Source organism: Lactuca serriola, chromosome 5 (assembly GCF_051521515.1).
Source record: "Lactuca serriola cultivar US96UC23 chromosome 5, Lser_US96UC23_V15, whole genome shotgun sequence".
Taxonomy (NCBI): domain Eukaryota; kingdom Viridiplantae; phylum Streptophyta; class Magnoliopsida; order Asterales; family Asteraceae; genus Lactuca; species Lactuca serriola.
Genome location: NC_136412.1, coordinates 106,070,420 through 106,082,299, shown reverse-complemented (window position 1 = coordinate 106,082,299; position 11,880 = coordinate 106,070,420).

Here is an 11,880-nt window from a genome sequence, read left to right as displayed (position 1 = left end):
CGTTCAAGATTCAGAAACTTGATTTAAAATGCAAGGTTCATTGTATTTTTCCTTATAATTAATACACAAGATGAATACCCTTATGCTCATAATTTTTCGATATCTGGAAAATATATGTGAGGGATATGTTTCCTTATGTTTCTTCTTTTCTTTAAATACATCAAAAGTTTTGAATTTTACGATTATCTATTCTCTAAATGATTGTTTTTGTTGAAACACTAAACTATGAATGCACTATTTTGAAGATTAACATTTTTACACCTTTCTTAAAATAGTGATTTACTTTGTAATTTTCAGTGAGTTCCTAAACTCTCAAACTTGTTTTCATAAGTATTTTGACTCCTCGTAAACTTAGAATTGTCCTGACTTAGACAATTAGTCAATTTTTCAAATAGCGTAATATCAATAATTTGAATAAAAAAAATTCCCTTAATGACGACTTAAACCTTTAACTTTAATTTATCTTTTTATTATTTTACTACTTCGTTTGATCGTCACACATATATCTTCATTATCATGGAATTATTACACATTTTGATAATAGTGAGATTACTTATTGTTACTAATCACTCAAATTGTTATCTAGACAAGGTGATTTAATTTATCATAAACTTGCATCGCCTCCATTTGCGACAATGACTCTCTAAATATATATTCTTCGAATATTGTTTTATTATGGTAAGAGTAACCGTGGTAGTAAATATTGTTTCGTAAATCCTCGATCATTTCGTAACTTATTTTATAGACGACACTTAAATAGCCTTTACATTCGAGAGGTACCAAAACTTCGTTGCTTACCCTTAGTGCGTATCTTTAGGAACTTACCCTCGATCTCTGATATGTGCATAATTGGTTCATATTAAGTATACATTATTATTCATTTATTATCCTAATTATTGCGTATTATGGACAAAAGATACTTAAAAGTGTTTAAATTATATTTTCAGTCCAAAGATGAAGCTCGGAAGCGAAAGGAAGCGGGAGAAACAGTTAGAAGATCGAGGATGAAATAAAGAAGGAAAACACTAAAAATGGCACTGACTCGGTGAGCCCAATCGAAGAATCGAGAAGATAATGACTCGGGATCCCAGAGAGTTATCACAATACGGGGAATGTGAGAGGGACTCGACGAGTCACCACCTGACTCGACGAGTCGATTCGGATATTTATAGATAACTCCACAGATCGATGGTGGGGAGTTCTGGGACGATTCAGAAGTGTTTTGCTATGATTGAGAAGCCAGAGAAACCCTAGAGGATGACGAAAGAAGCTAGAATTCAATTCCGGAGAGTAATTGAGGCAAAATTTCATCATTCCACTTATTCTTTTGTTTTATCATTATGATTAAGCAATTTGACTTTGTTTGTTTGCTGTTATTTACTTCAATTATGAGCTAAAACCTTTAGACTTCTGTTTGGGGATACAAAGTTGACAATACGGTTTGATTGATTAGTAGGGTTAATTCCAAGTTGGTGAATTTTTGTTATTTTAGCTTGCTAAAGAACCTTGTGTGTGAATAATAATTAATTTTCTATTAATAGGAAGATAATTGATTAGCATGAACATCTATTGATTATTAACCTCATATGCTATGTGATCGCTATGCTATATGTCTAGGATTAATGAATATGAAACTAGAATTTATAAGAAAATTAAGTAAATGCATGTGCAAGCTTGTAAGATGGCCATCAAACAAGAAGTTGATTAAAAGAATAATTTAGTTAACTATTGCAAGTCTAACTTAACCCGAATAATTAATCTAGTGAATTTAATTAAATTAGACAATTGGCCACTGTTTAAGTTAGTTTATTTGCTAAGGATTAGGGTAGTGAATACGAATCTAATCACTTGAATCGGTAACCAACGAAAGAATTAATCCATTGCACCATTACCTTGAAATCAACCATAGAGTCAACCAAGTTGAACTAAAACAGAAGTTCCTTTCCAATTATTGAATCTAGTTAAGTCTTTATTTTCTAGTTCTTAAATTAAGTAATAGTTATTAAGTTTCTAGTCTTGTAAAACTAGAGAAAAACCCTACTTATTAATTAACTTAGATAAAATTAGTTTTTAGTTTTAATTTGCCATTCCCTGTGATCGATACCCTACTTATTTAGCTATACCACAATTGATAGGTTCACTGCCTTTTGTGTGTTATTTGATAATTAAAAGTAGGTTTAAAACTAAGTGAGTTTGCACACATCAATCTCTTCTTTTTCATTCGTGCTACCCCTTCTTATTTCAGATTATATATATATATATATATATATATATATATATATATATATATTTTCCATATTTAGTAGCCCACACGAAAGTGAACAAATTCTTCCTAATCACTTCTTTATCAGGCCGCCAATGTACACTTAGTGCTGATTTAGAACGCGGCTGAAGTATCAATGCGGACTTAACACTTAATTTAGTTGGTGCTTCAGCAAAACTTATAGCACTATTTTAAGTTAAATAATATCAAACTATATAATCTTTTCAATTTAATTTGCCATGGTTGGATCATGATTTCCATGATCCTAATTTCTCGCAATCTAAATTGTAGAACTCGAATTGAGGAAACATTAATTTGACTATAGCTAAAGAATTGGGTTCTTCCTTTGAGGAAATAAACCCAAAATAATCAAAGAACACTACAAGTTACCACCTCTCCAGCTATATAATTGTATTCGACTGAATTCTAATAGAATACGTCACGAATTGAATTTCGGGGCGAAATTCTTTCAACCGGGGGAGAATGTGACAACCATCAAAATTCGAGTCGGTTCTAGATTTGAATAAACTTAGTTGCACATACAGGCACGACACATAATAGACTTAGTAACTAGAAGCTAAGTTATAACCTACTAGAAACATGGAAACAAGTAGGATCGAACGATAGTGTACTTAGATTTCACATTGATATGTGAATTCTACTACTACTTAACTGTAGTGACTATCCATATTTAGGTCACTATTTGACACGAACATCTTTTCATGAATAACATACACACATCATGCACTTGACCTAGTGGTAGAAATTAGGTCCTAGTCTCGTTGGAACTTAAGTCAAAGTTGAAGACTAGGACTAGTATACTTGATTCCTCAATTTCGCTTGAATCTCAGAATCACTACATAGAATGCCAATAAACCGATAAAAATAAATTACCAAAATAATTTATAACTATAAAAGAGTTATAATACCATAAGATAATTTAAAGTTTCAAATATTCTATTTATTTTGATATCCAAAGATTTACAAACTCTCAAAAACCCTAAATGCCCTAAAAACTCACATTTATAAACTTTAACATTAAAAATTCTATAAAAATAATTATGAAGCTTCTAATATTATCTTATAATAATTAAAATTATCAAAATGCATTAAGGAAATAAAGTTGAACTCATTAACATTTACCCATAATTTATAAATAAAAAATCAACACTTTTATGCATAAAAAACTTGATTAAGTTGCATCTTTCATAAATATTTGATATTTTTATAAAATATTTAAAATTTATAAAAACAAATGAAAGAGAGAGGTATATTATACCCTCAAAAGTCGGATTCCTCTCTCTCCCTCCTCTCTCTCCTCTTCCCAACACACTCAATCAATTCCCCTCTACACTCCATTTCTCCATACTTCACTTTCTCTCTCACACTCCCTCACTTCATTTTCGCTCTATTCTCTCTTCATCTCTCCATCAACCACGAAATTCTTCAGAAAATGGGTCATAGAACACACCTTGAACTCTAAATCTTAATCATCTTGAGGTGTTCTTAAAGGCAAACCCGAAAATCATTCATTTTCCTTCTCTTTTCCTTCAAGTTTTAGTTGTTTTCATGGGTTTTCTTCATCTTCTACTCCATTCTATGGTAAAATTATGAACACTTACTCAAACTCACGGTTTTGAAGATGATGGTGGTAGGATTTCACCCAAAAACAACATGCATGTTGTAAATGGTGAAATCCAAGGACCAAAACCTCAGTCGAAATCAACGTAATGCGCTTTTTCTACAAGTTTTGGGTGAAAAACACCACATGCATCCAAAGTTTTCTATCAAAAATGATTTTTGAACATTTCAAACTCATGAATGGTCTTCAGAAAAACATGCATGTGATGATCTTCAAGCTTAGATGCTAGATCAATCAAAGTATGTTGTTAAAAGCTTTCAAATATATTCATGAAAGATTTATTTCCAAATAAATATCTACAACTCCTTTTCTGACCAAATCCAATTTTTCCCAGATTCCCGTCAACAAAATGAGATGTTCATCAAATGTTCAGAAAATAATTCTTTTTTCTCGGATTATTATAATTATTGAAATAAAATAGGTCAATAAATCATATAAAATACTTTATGAGGTCTATAAATCCTAGGTAAATTCGTGGATGACACCTATGCTAAATGATGACTCCACCATAAATTTAATCGGTTTTTGTTACTGTTTAATATGGTTGTGAATTTTCTTTTTGTTTAGCCCCAATAAATCATAAAACCACTTTAGACAATTTGAAAAGGGTATATAATAATTTTCGCAGCTTATAATCGATTTGGAAGACTTAGAAAAATATTTTCAGTATTTTTTATAATGCATTCTTATGTTTCTCCGATTTTTGTATTTATAATGGACTAAAAACAGGAAAAATACTTCTACTCATCCAAAATGTATGAAAAATTTACCAGAAGAGCCTAAAATATATTAGAACTATAAATAGAAATTTTGATAATTTTTCTATTCAGTATACTATTTTTCTCCTATTTTCTAATATTAAATACACTAAAATCAACAAAAGTAGATTCCAGTAGATAAAACCCATCTTTGGGATTTTTCCCAGATTATTTACACTGTAAATGAACTTTACAAAATTTGATAATTTACTTTAACTATTTAATAATTATTCTTCAATTAATGATTATTTAAGACGATTAAACAAAGAAAAATAGCAACACTAATTGAAAAATATCTTTTATGTTTTTCACATCTTCTATATATTTAATAACAGTGTGACAAAACTTTTGGGCAATTTTCAAAACTTTTTTCTATTTATTGAAATTTTTATTAGAATAAATGCACAAAAGTCATAAATTTCGGTTAAACAGTTTAGAAATCCATTATTATATTTTTCCAAGCTTAATAGTGTTTAATAATAGTAATAGAAAAAGTTTGGGTAGTTGTGGAAACGTTTTTCTATTTATTTCAATTTTTATTAGAATAAATGCACAAAAATCATACAATTGGGTTAAACAATTTAGAAGACCATTTTTATATTTTTCCCAGCTCAAGTATGTCTAATAGTAGTATTATAAAATGCTTGGGAAGTTTTATCCTTTGAATGCTATTTTTCATAAATTTAAATGTTTATGAAGACTTAAAAATTGGGAAAAATAGTTAATCTCACCAAAAATTCAAGGGAAAATTTCTGGAAGACCTATACTATAATTAGAATGAGAATGAAAAGTTTGATAAGTTTTGGAAATTGTTTCATAATATTTTGGCTTTTTAAGAGCTTAAAACACATTTAAATTTGTTGAAATAGCCTCAATTAATATTACCAAAATCTGGAAATTAATATCCAAAATTGTCTTAATCACATGAGATATAAAATTTCACCATTTAAGAAAAATGTTTGTAACTTAACAATATTAAATTTTGACACATTATTGGCAAAATTCTATTGTAGTAGTAAGTATACTAGTATTGGATTTCAATTAGAGACTCATTAGTGTGTAACATGTTGTAGGAAAATGATAGTGGTACGAGTGGAGCTTAGTTCAAGACACCATTTGCATCATCTTAATTCATATTGTGAGTATTCACGAACTCCCCTATTTTCAGTTTTTATGTTTTGGGGTGGAAAAGCATGCCCGAAAAACTATTTATTTGTTCGTTGTATTTAAATTGATTTGTATCATACATGATAGCTATTTTATTGTTATATCTCTCTATGTATGTCTATGCAACATGGAACATGAGAACTTATCATCTTAAGCCCCTTCCTTTACACTTTTCTCTACCATTAACTCTTTGAGCCAATGGTCAATGTGGATAGAGCTATTAGGAATTGACAAGTCCTCACTCACCCGATTGCTGGAGTGCACGATACCATATAATCTATGGAACGATAAGCATAGATCTTGATAGGGCTTCAATCATAGGCTTGGTTGAGAACTCATTGTTTGCTCATACACATACAAACTCGTCACTTATTATAGCAATAAACTTTTGTATCTCATTATAACAACGAACGTTTGTTACTAAATACTTATTTACTTGTTTTAGCAACAAACTTGGTTGCTTCTTATAGTAACAAACTTGTTTGCTCCTTGTAAGAATGAACTTGATTACTCATTGTAGTAACAAACTTTATTACCCATTAGGATATGAACGTTGCATCTCTTTTGGGCAACATACTTTATTTCTCATGATGACAACGAACTTTGTTTACACAAACTTATTTACTCATTTTAGCAATATATTTTTATCTATGGAAACTTATATCAAAATTTTGATTTCGATTCATGAAACCAATATTATTTTTAAACTTGTGAGTACTCACGAACTATTTTTATAGTTGACGCTCGTTTTACATGTTTTTTCAGGAACCATCGAGTAAGTGGCACTTAGGGACACTTCACCTTTAGGAGCATTTGCATGTGCTGTATTTCAATTTACATTGTAATTTCTTTTAAAAGTTTTTCAAACCCATTGTAAAATTGTAATGATTTTTAATACTATGGTTGGTGTTGTCTTTTAATACTATGTGTTGTATTTCAATTTACATTGTAATTTCTTCTAAAAGTAGTCAAGAAGTCCAAGAGTTAGATACTCATTTGAAAGAACATAAGAGTTACGGTTATTACCTAAGATGAAAAAATAACGTGTGGAGTCATTATACAAGCCATGTTTTGTTGATGATTCCAAGACGTAATCATCCTACGGGGAGATAATTGTAATGCCCGCAGATTCGGGTTAGTCAATTTAGAAATAATAAGCATTAAAAATGAATTTTTGATATAGTATTATTTAGAATAAATAGTCTTAACCAAATTATAGAATATTTCACAAGGGTTCTGTACATATAAAGAACGTTGAAGTTTTGCGACTAAACCATCACGACGCCGCGTAAGGTAAAAAGTGAATTTTGATAAATTACTTTTTAGCCTTAGTAATCTGAGTGAAATTCGTATTATATGTCAAACCGGGAGTGTACATATAGAGAACGTCCAAATCTGACTTTGTTAGAGAAAGTTATGATTTTTCTAAGATTTAGCATAACGGTATGCAACCCGGAAATCGAATTCTAGATCGATCGATTTTTAACCGACACAACCTAAATGAGAATTGGAGATCTCATTAATAGGAGCTCAACGATATAAAGACAGTTGAACACAGACGTCGGATGACAAAGTTATGAATTATTAACGGACTTTAACTGTCTAAGCCTGTTAAAATATAACTTTAAAAATAAAGTAAATACTAGCCAATGAAGTCTAAACAAAACTTGTAGATCACGTCACTACCTACGCGTGGATATAAAGAACGTCAAAAAAGGAGCTTGTATGTGAAAGTTATGGAATTTAGAAGATAATTAATTTATGGGTTAAGTTCCGAAGCTGACACGTGGCGAGATCTCAGCCCCGCCGTCCACTCCCCCCCCCCCCCCGGGACTTCGCATACGATGCTGATACGTGTCACCGACACGCCCAACATACATTGGAATTGCACCCCGCGTAACTCGATCTACCAACCTATAAATAGAGGCGCAAATCTTTCATTTCTTCACACCATTCTTATCCCACTCTCTCCCAATACCCCCCCAAACCCTCACTTTCATTCACTTGCACTTCCTAAGTTTTAGAAGCGAGTCTCGAAGCACCAGAAGGCTCTGAGAAGAAGAGCTTTCGGCTCAGAAGTTCTACCCACGTAGAGCCCGGTTCCTCGCTAAACTCTCTTCTAAGTGAGTTATGCTTACCATACTTTAAGTATAACTTATGTTTAAGTTCATTATCGTTATTATGAACCTATAAACAAGATTTATCAGTGATTCCAAGTCGTTATACTGATTGATCTACTTATGGGATGATGTCCAGGCTGTGATTTAGTGAGGTGTTTAAAGTGAGATTTCCAAACAGTATACTTCGTATACCAAATGGAGCCTACCTCTGATATGATCCTACCTGGTCGTTCCTTACTTGATAGATTGTGAAGTAGACTTGGAGTTAATGATAAATCTAGACTAATAATTAGTCGCATTAAATATTGGACAAAAATCTAGTAATAATGATATTAGGTTTCGTCGAAGGGAAAGAAAATTGTTAGAAGCGAACCACTGTGTGAATTTGGAGTTATCACTTTAACGAGTGAGTGTATAGCTACTTTATCTTAGACATATATATGAAGTATTTAATATTAATACATGTTATATGTGCGTATTATCTGTGTTCCAAATATCTATGCTAGATGAACGATTTATACATGTTTTACATGATTTAAATTGTATATGTATTTTTATACCTATAAATATATTGTGTAAAGATAGGTAGATGAATGATGATATAAATGACGAGAGGTGAAAGATGATGAGAAGCCTTGACTTTAAAGCTGATCCAGTCATCTAGCAGAGTATAGATGATATCCACGGACTATTCTAGACAATCTAGTGGAACACAAGCAGGCTCGCAACCTGTAGGTGTTTGTGAACGATGTGTTCACCAGATGTACTCTAAAAACCCTAGAATCTATTGACTTAGTGCCTTACAAATGAACATTGGCAGCTATGGACTTAGTGCCTTACAAAGGAACATTGGCAGCTGTGCGTAATAGATAACATCGACAACTATGGACTTAGTTCTTGTTGGATAATCCCTGGCAGTGATGGACTTCGTGCCTATTCCTTAGGACAATCCTTAGGAATAAATAAATGAAGAATATATGATTCTTAGGGTAGATCCTTAAGAATAAAGAAGATAATAGGTATGGGAAACCAGGTTAATTGTTTGACGATTAAACATAATAATTTTATTATTATGGGTTGAAAACCTTATGTACTCACCAGGTTTCCCAACCTGACCCATTCAGTTTGTTGTATCACAGGTAGCAATATGAAAGATACATTCTGGTGAGAGATTCATGGAGTTTTAAGCCATTAGTTTAATTATTGTAAGGCTTGTAATATTTCGTTATGCTTATGTTTATGTACTGAAGATGATATCCTAAATGTTTTAATATAAATAAAATACATTTCTTCGAAAATGCTTTGATAATAAAATTATCATGTTTTTGGGAACAAATTCCATGGGGCTTAAGACGGGAAATCTAAATTGGCACACACGTTTTTTCATTCATTAGCTGTAACCAGCTGAGCTATGCGAGATTATTCTTCAAAAGGATACTCTGATTTTTAAATAAACATAAAAAATCGGTCTTTTCTAGCCGTTAAAATGGGGATGTCACAGCAGGTAGTGGTAGAAGTGTTGTAAGACTATGGAGTGGCGTGTAGCATTCACCTGCAAAAATGTGTAGTTGTGAGGATGATGTGAATCTACAATTTGGCTTGCAGCTTTCTTTAGGTAGGAGTAGACCAGGGAAGGTTGGTTTGTGAGGATATAGGAGGGCCACAACATCCATAGGATTGAGGAAGGTTGTAAGGCGCTTGGGTCTGATTGTGATGTAAGACTACAGTTAGGCACGTACCATTCTCTTCGAGCGAAGTGGGTTATCTTGCTTCCATATGATGGTTGGTTATGTTATTTTTGTTCTGGAAAAGGAGCACTGGGAAAGCCATATTTGCAAGCCGGCTAGGATAGGTTTTACCAAATAGACTCCCAGTCGATGTCTCTTTGTACAACCGTGTGAGAGGCTGTCAGCCTCAACAACCGGTTGGGAATTTGACGGTTCAAATAATTGGTAGACTAGTTCAGAACTTAAGAGATCCTGAGTAATTTTAAAATGAAAATGTTTGATTAGCAGGTGGTGACCACGTGTTGGTTTGGCACCAATGATTGAAACTCGTATGATGAGTCGCCTTTTCGTTTTCAGGTGCGAAGTTATAGGCATCGAAAAATGCTCAAGGTTATGTTTCTGCGGATCAGTGGGATAATTCAGGGTAGAGAGGTTTGTTTTGTTCGGGTTGTAGAATGGAATCATTATTGTTGTGATGGAATGGTTTTCCATGTTTGGGATTCAGACAAGGTATTGGATTTCCATATTTTGGGCAGAGTAGTGATGATAATTCTTTATTGGTTAAAGTTTTTGGGTCAACGATTCATTATTTGTCAGGGTATGTGAGTTGCATTAAGAAGGGGTTGTTGATTGTAGTATGGGAAGGAAGTCATATGTATGGGTCAACTTTTTAGTTCGGATCGGGATTTTGGAAGGATTGTCTGAATTGTATGGGTAGTAGTAAGGAGCGATTTCGAGGATGGAATCTAATTTATGTGGGGGAGAATTGTAACACCCTTGTTTCAAATTTTGTGCCACGACATGGCACAAGGATGCCTACGTGTGGCAATTGTTTAATCGATTGCTTGTGTTTTTGGACTGCCACTGTGTGGTCAAGGATTGTCACGACGTGGCAATTGTTCTGGCCCAAGCCCATGATTCTTTTAGGGTTCCCTTCGTATTTAAACCCCTATAAGTCATATTTAGGGTTCCTTATCAGCCTCCATCTCCCTCAAGTTTCAAAAACCATAACCCCATTTCCTCCTTGTGAGTTATGAGTCCATTTTGTTTGAGTTTGGTTGCTCGTGAAGAAAGAAGAGAGAACAGAAAGGATTGTGGTGCTTCTTGGTTGAAGTGAAGAACTCTTTTGGGCATCTCTGGACCTTTATAAGTGTCCAAGTTCCTTGCTTTATGGCTTAAAGTGGTTAGATCTTGAATATTGTCTCATGTTATTCACGTTTGAGTAAGTTTGGAAGGAAGGAACTTATAATGTAGGCAACTTTAGAACACTCACGAGTCCCAAGAGCATCATATGTTGTAGATCTAGTCTTTGGTAGAAGTTCTTGTCATTTTCTTGAGTTTTGGTCTTTAGAGATCAGATTGACCTAAAATGGATTCTAGACATGTATTGGACATACATTTATATAAAGCTTCCACCTTTATGATAGATCTAGTATTATAAACCCTTCTATAGTGGTTGGGTTAAGGACTTTTTTAGATTAAGGGCTTAATGGTTAAGATATTATGGATTTTGGCTTTATTTCGACCTAGGGTTTGAGATCTTGATCTTTTTGGGTGTCTTAATGGATAAAGCTGGAAACTTTATCCATTTAGACCAGAAAATGGACCAGATTTGAGCTTTGAAGCTCTTGGAATCGAAGGAAACAACTTAATCCAATAAGTTGTTGGAATCTCAATACCCACGACATGGTCATAGGTCGCTGCGACGTGGCGACTAGAAATTTCCCGTCTGGTTGATCGTATGAGTGCCACGACATGGCCAAGGAAGTACGTGACACGGCGGTTGACTAAAGTCAACATTTGTCGTTAACTATGACCGTTAACTTATGGCATGAGTTGACTTTTTTTTATCAAATTTCTATTTTCAGAAGGTAGACGTGGGGTTTGCCTTGTTTAGATTGATAGGAGGTGTTTAACACCCATCTTTAGCGCTAACAACTTTTAGATATGGTTGGTGTGACATTGCGTTAGGTTTTAGTCTAATTTGTGATTCAAATGAGTGTCCTCACTATACTTGGGGGTCGAAGGCACCAATACCGACCCACTATATTATGTTACATGGAAAGACCAGGTGGTGACACCTGGCAATTACATGAAAGACCTTGGTATGTCTCCCAACAATTTGTATGCAAGGTCAACGTATGGACCTTGAAAGTTATATGTAGTACGCTAGTTGTCTTTGTGATACTTGCATAGAACACCA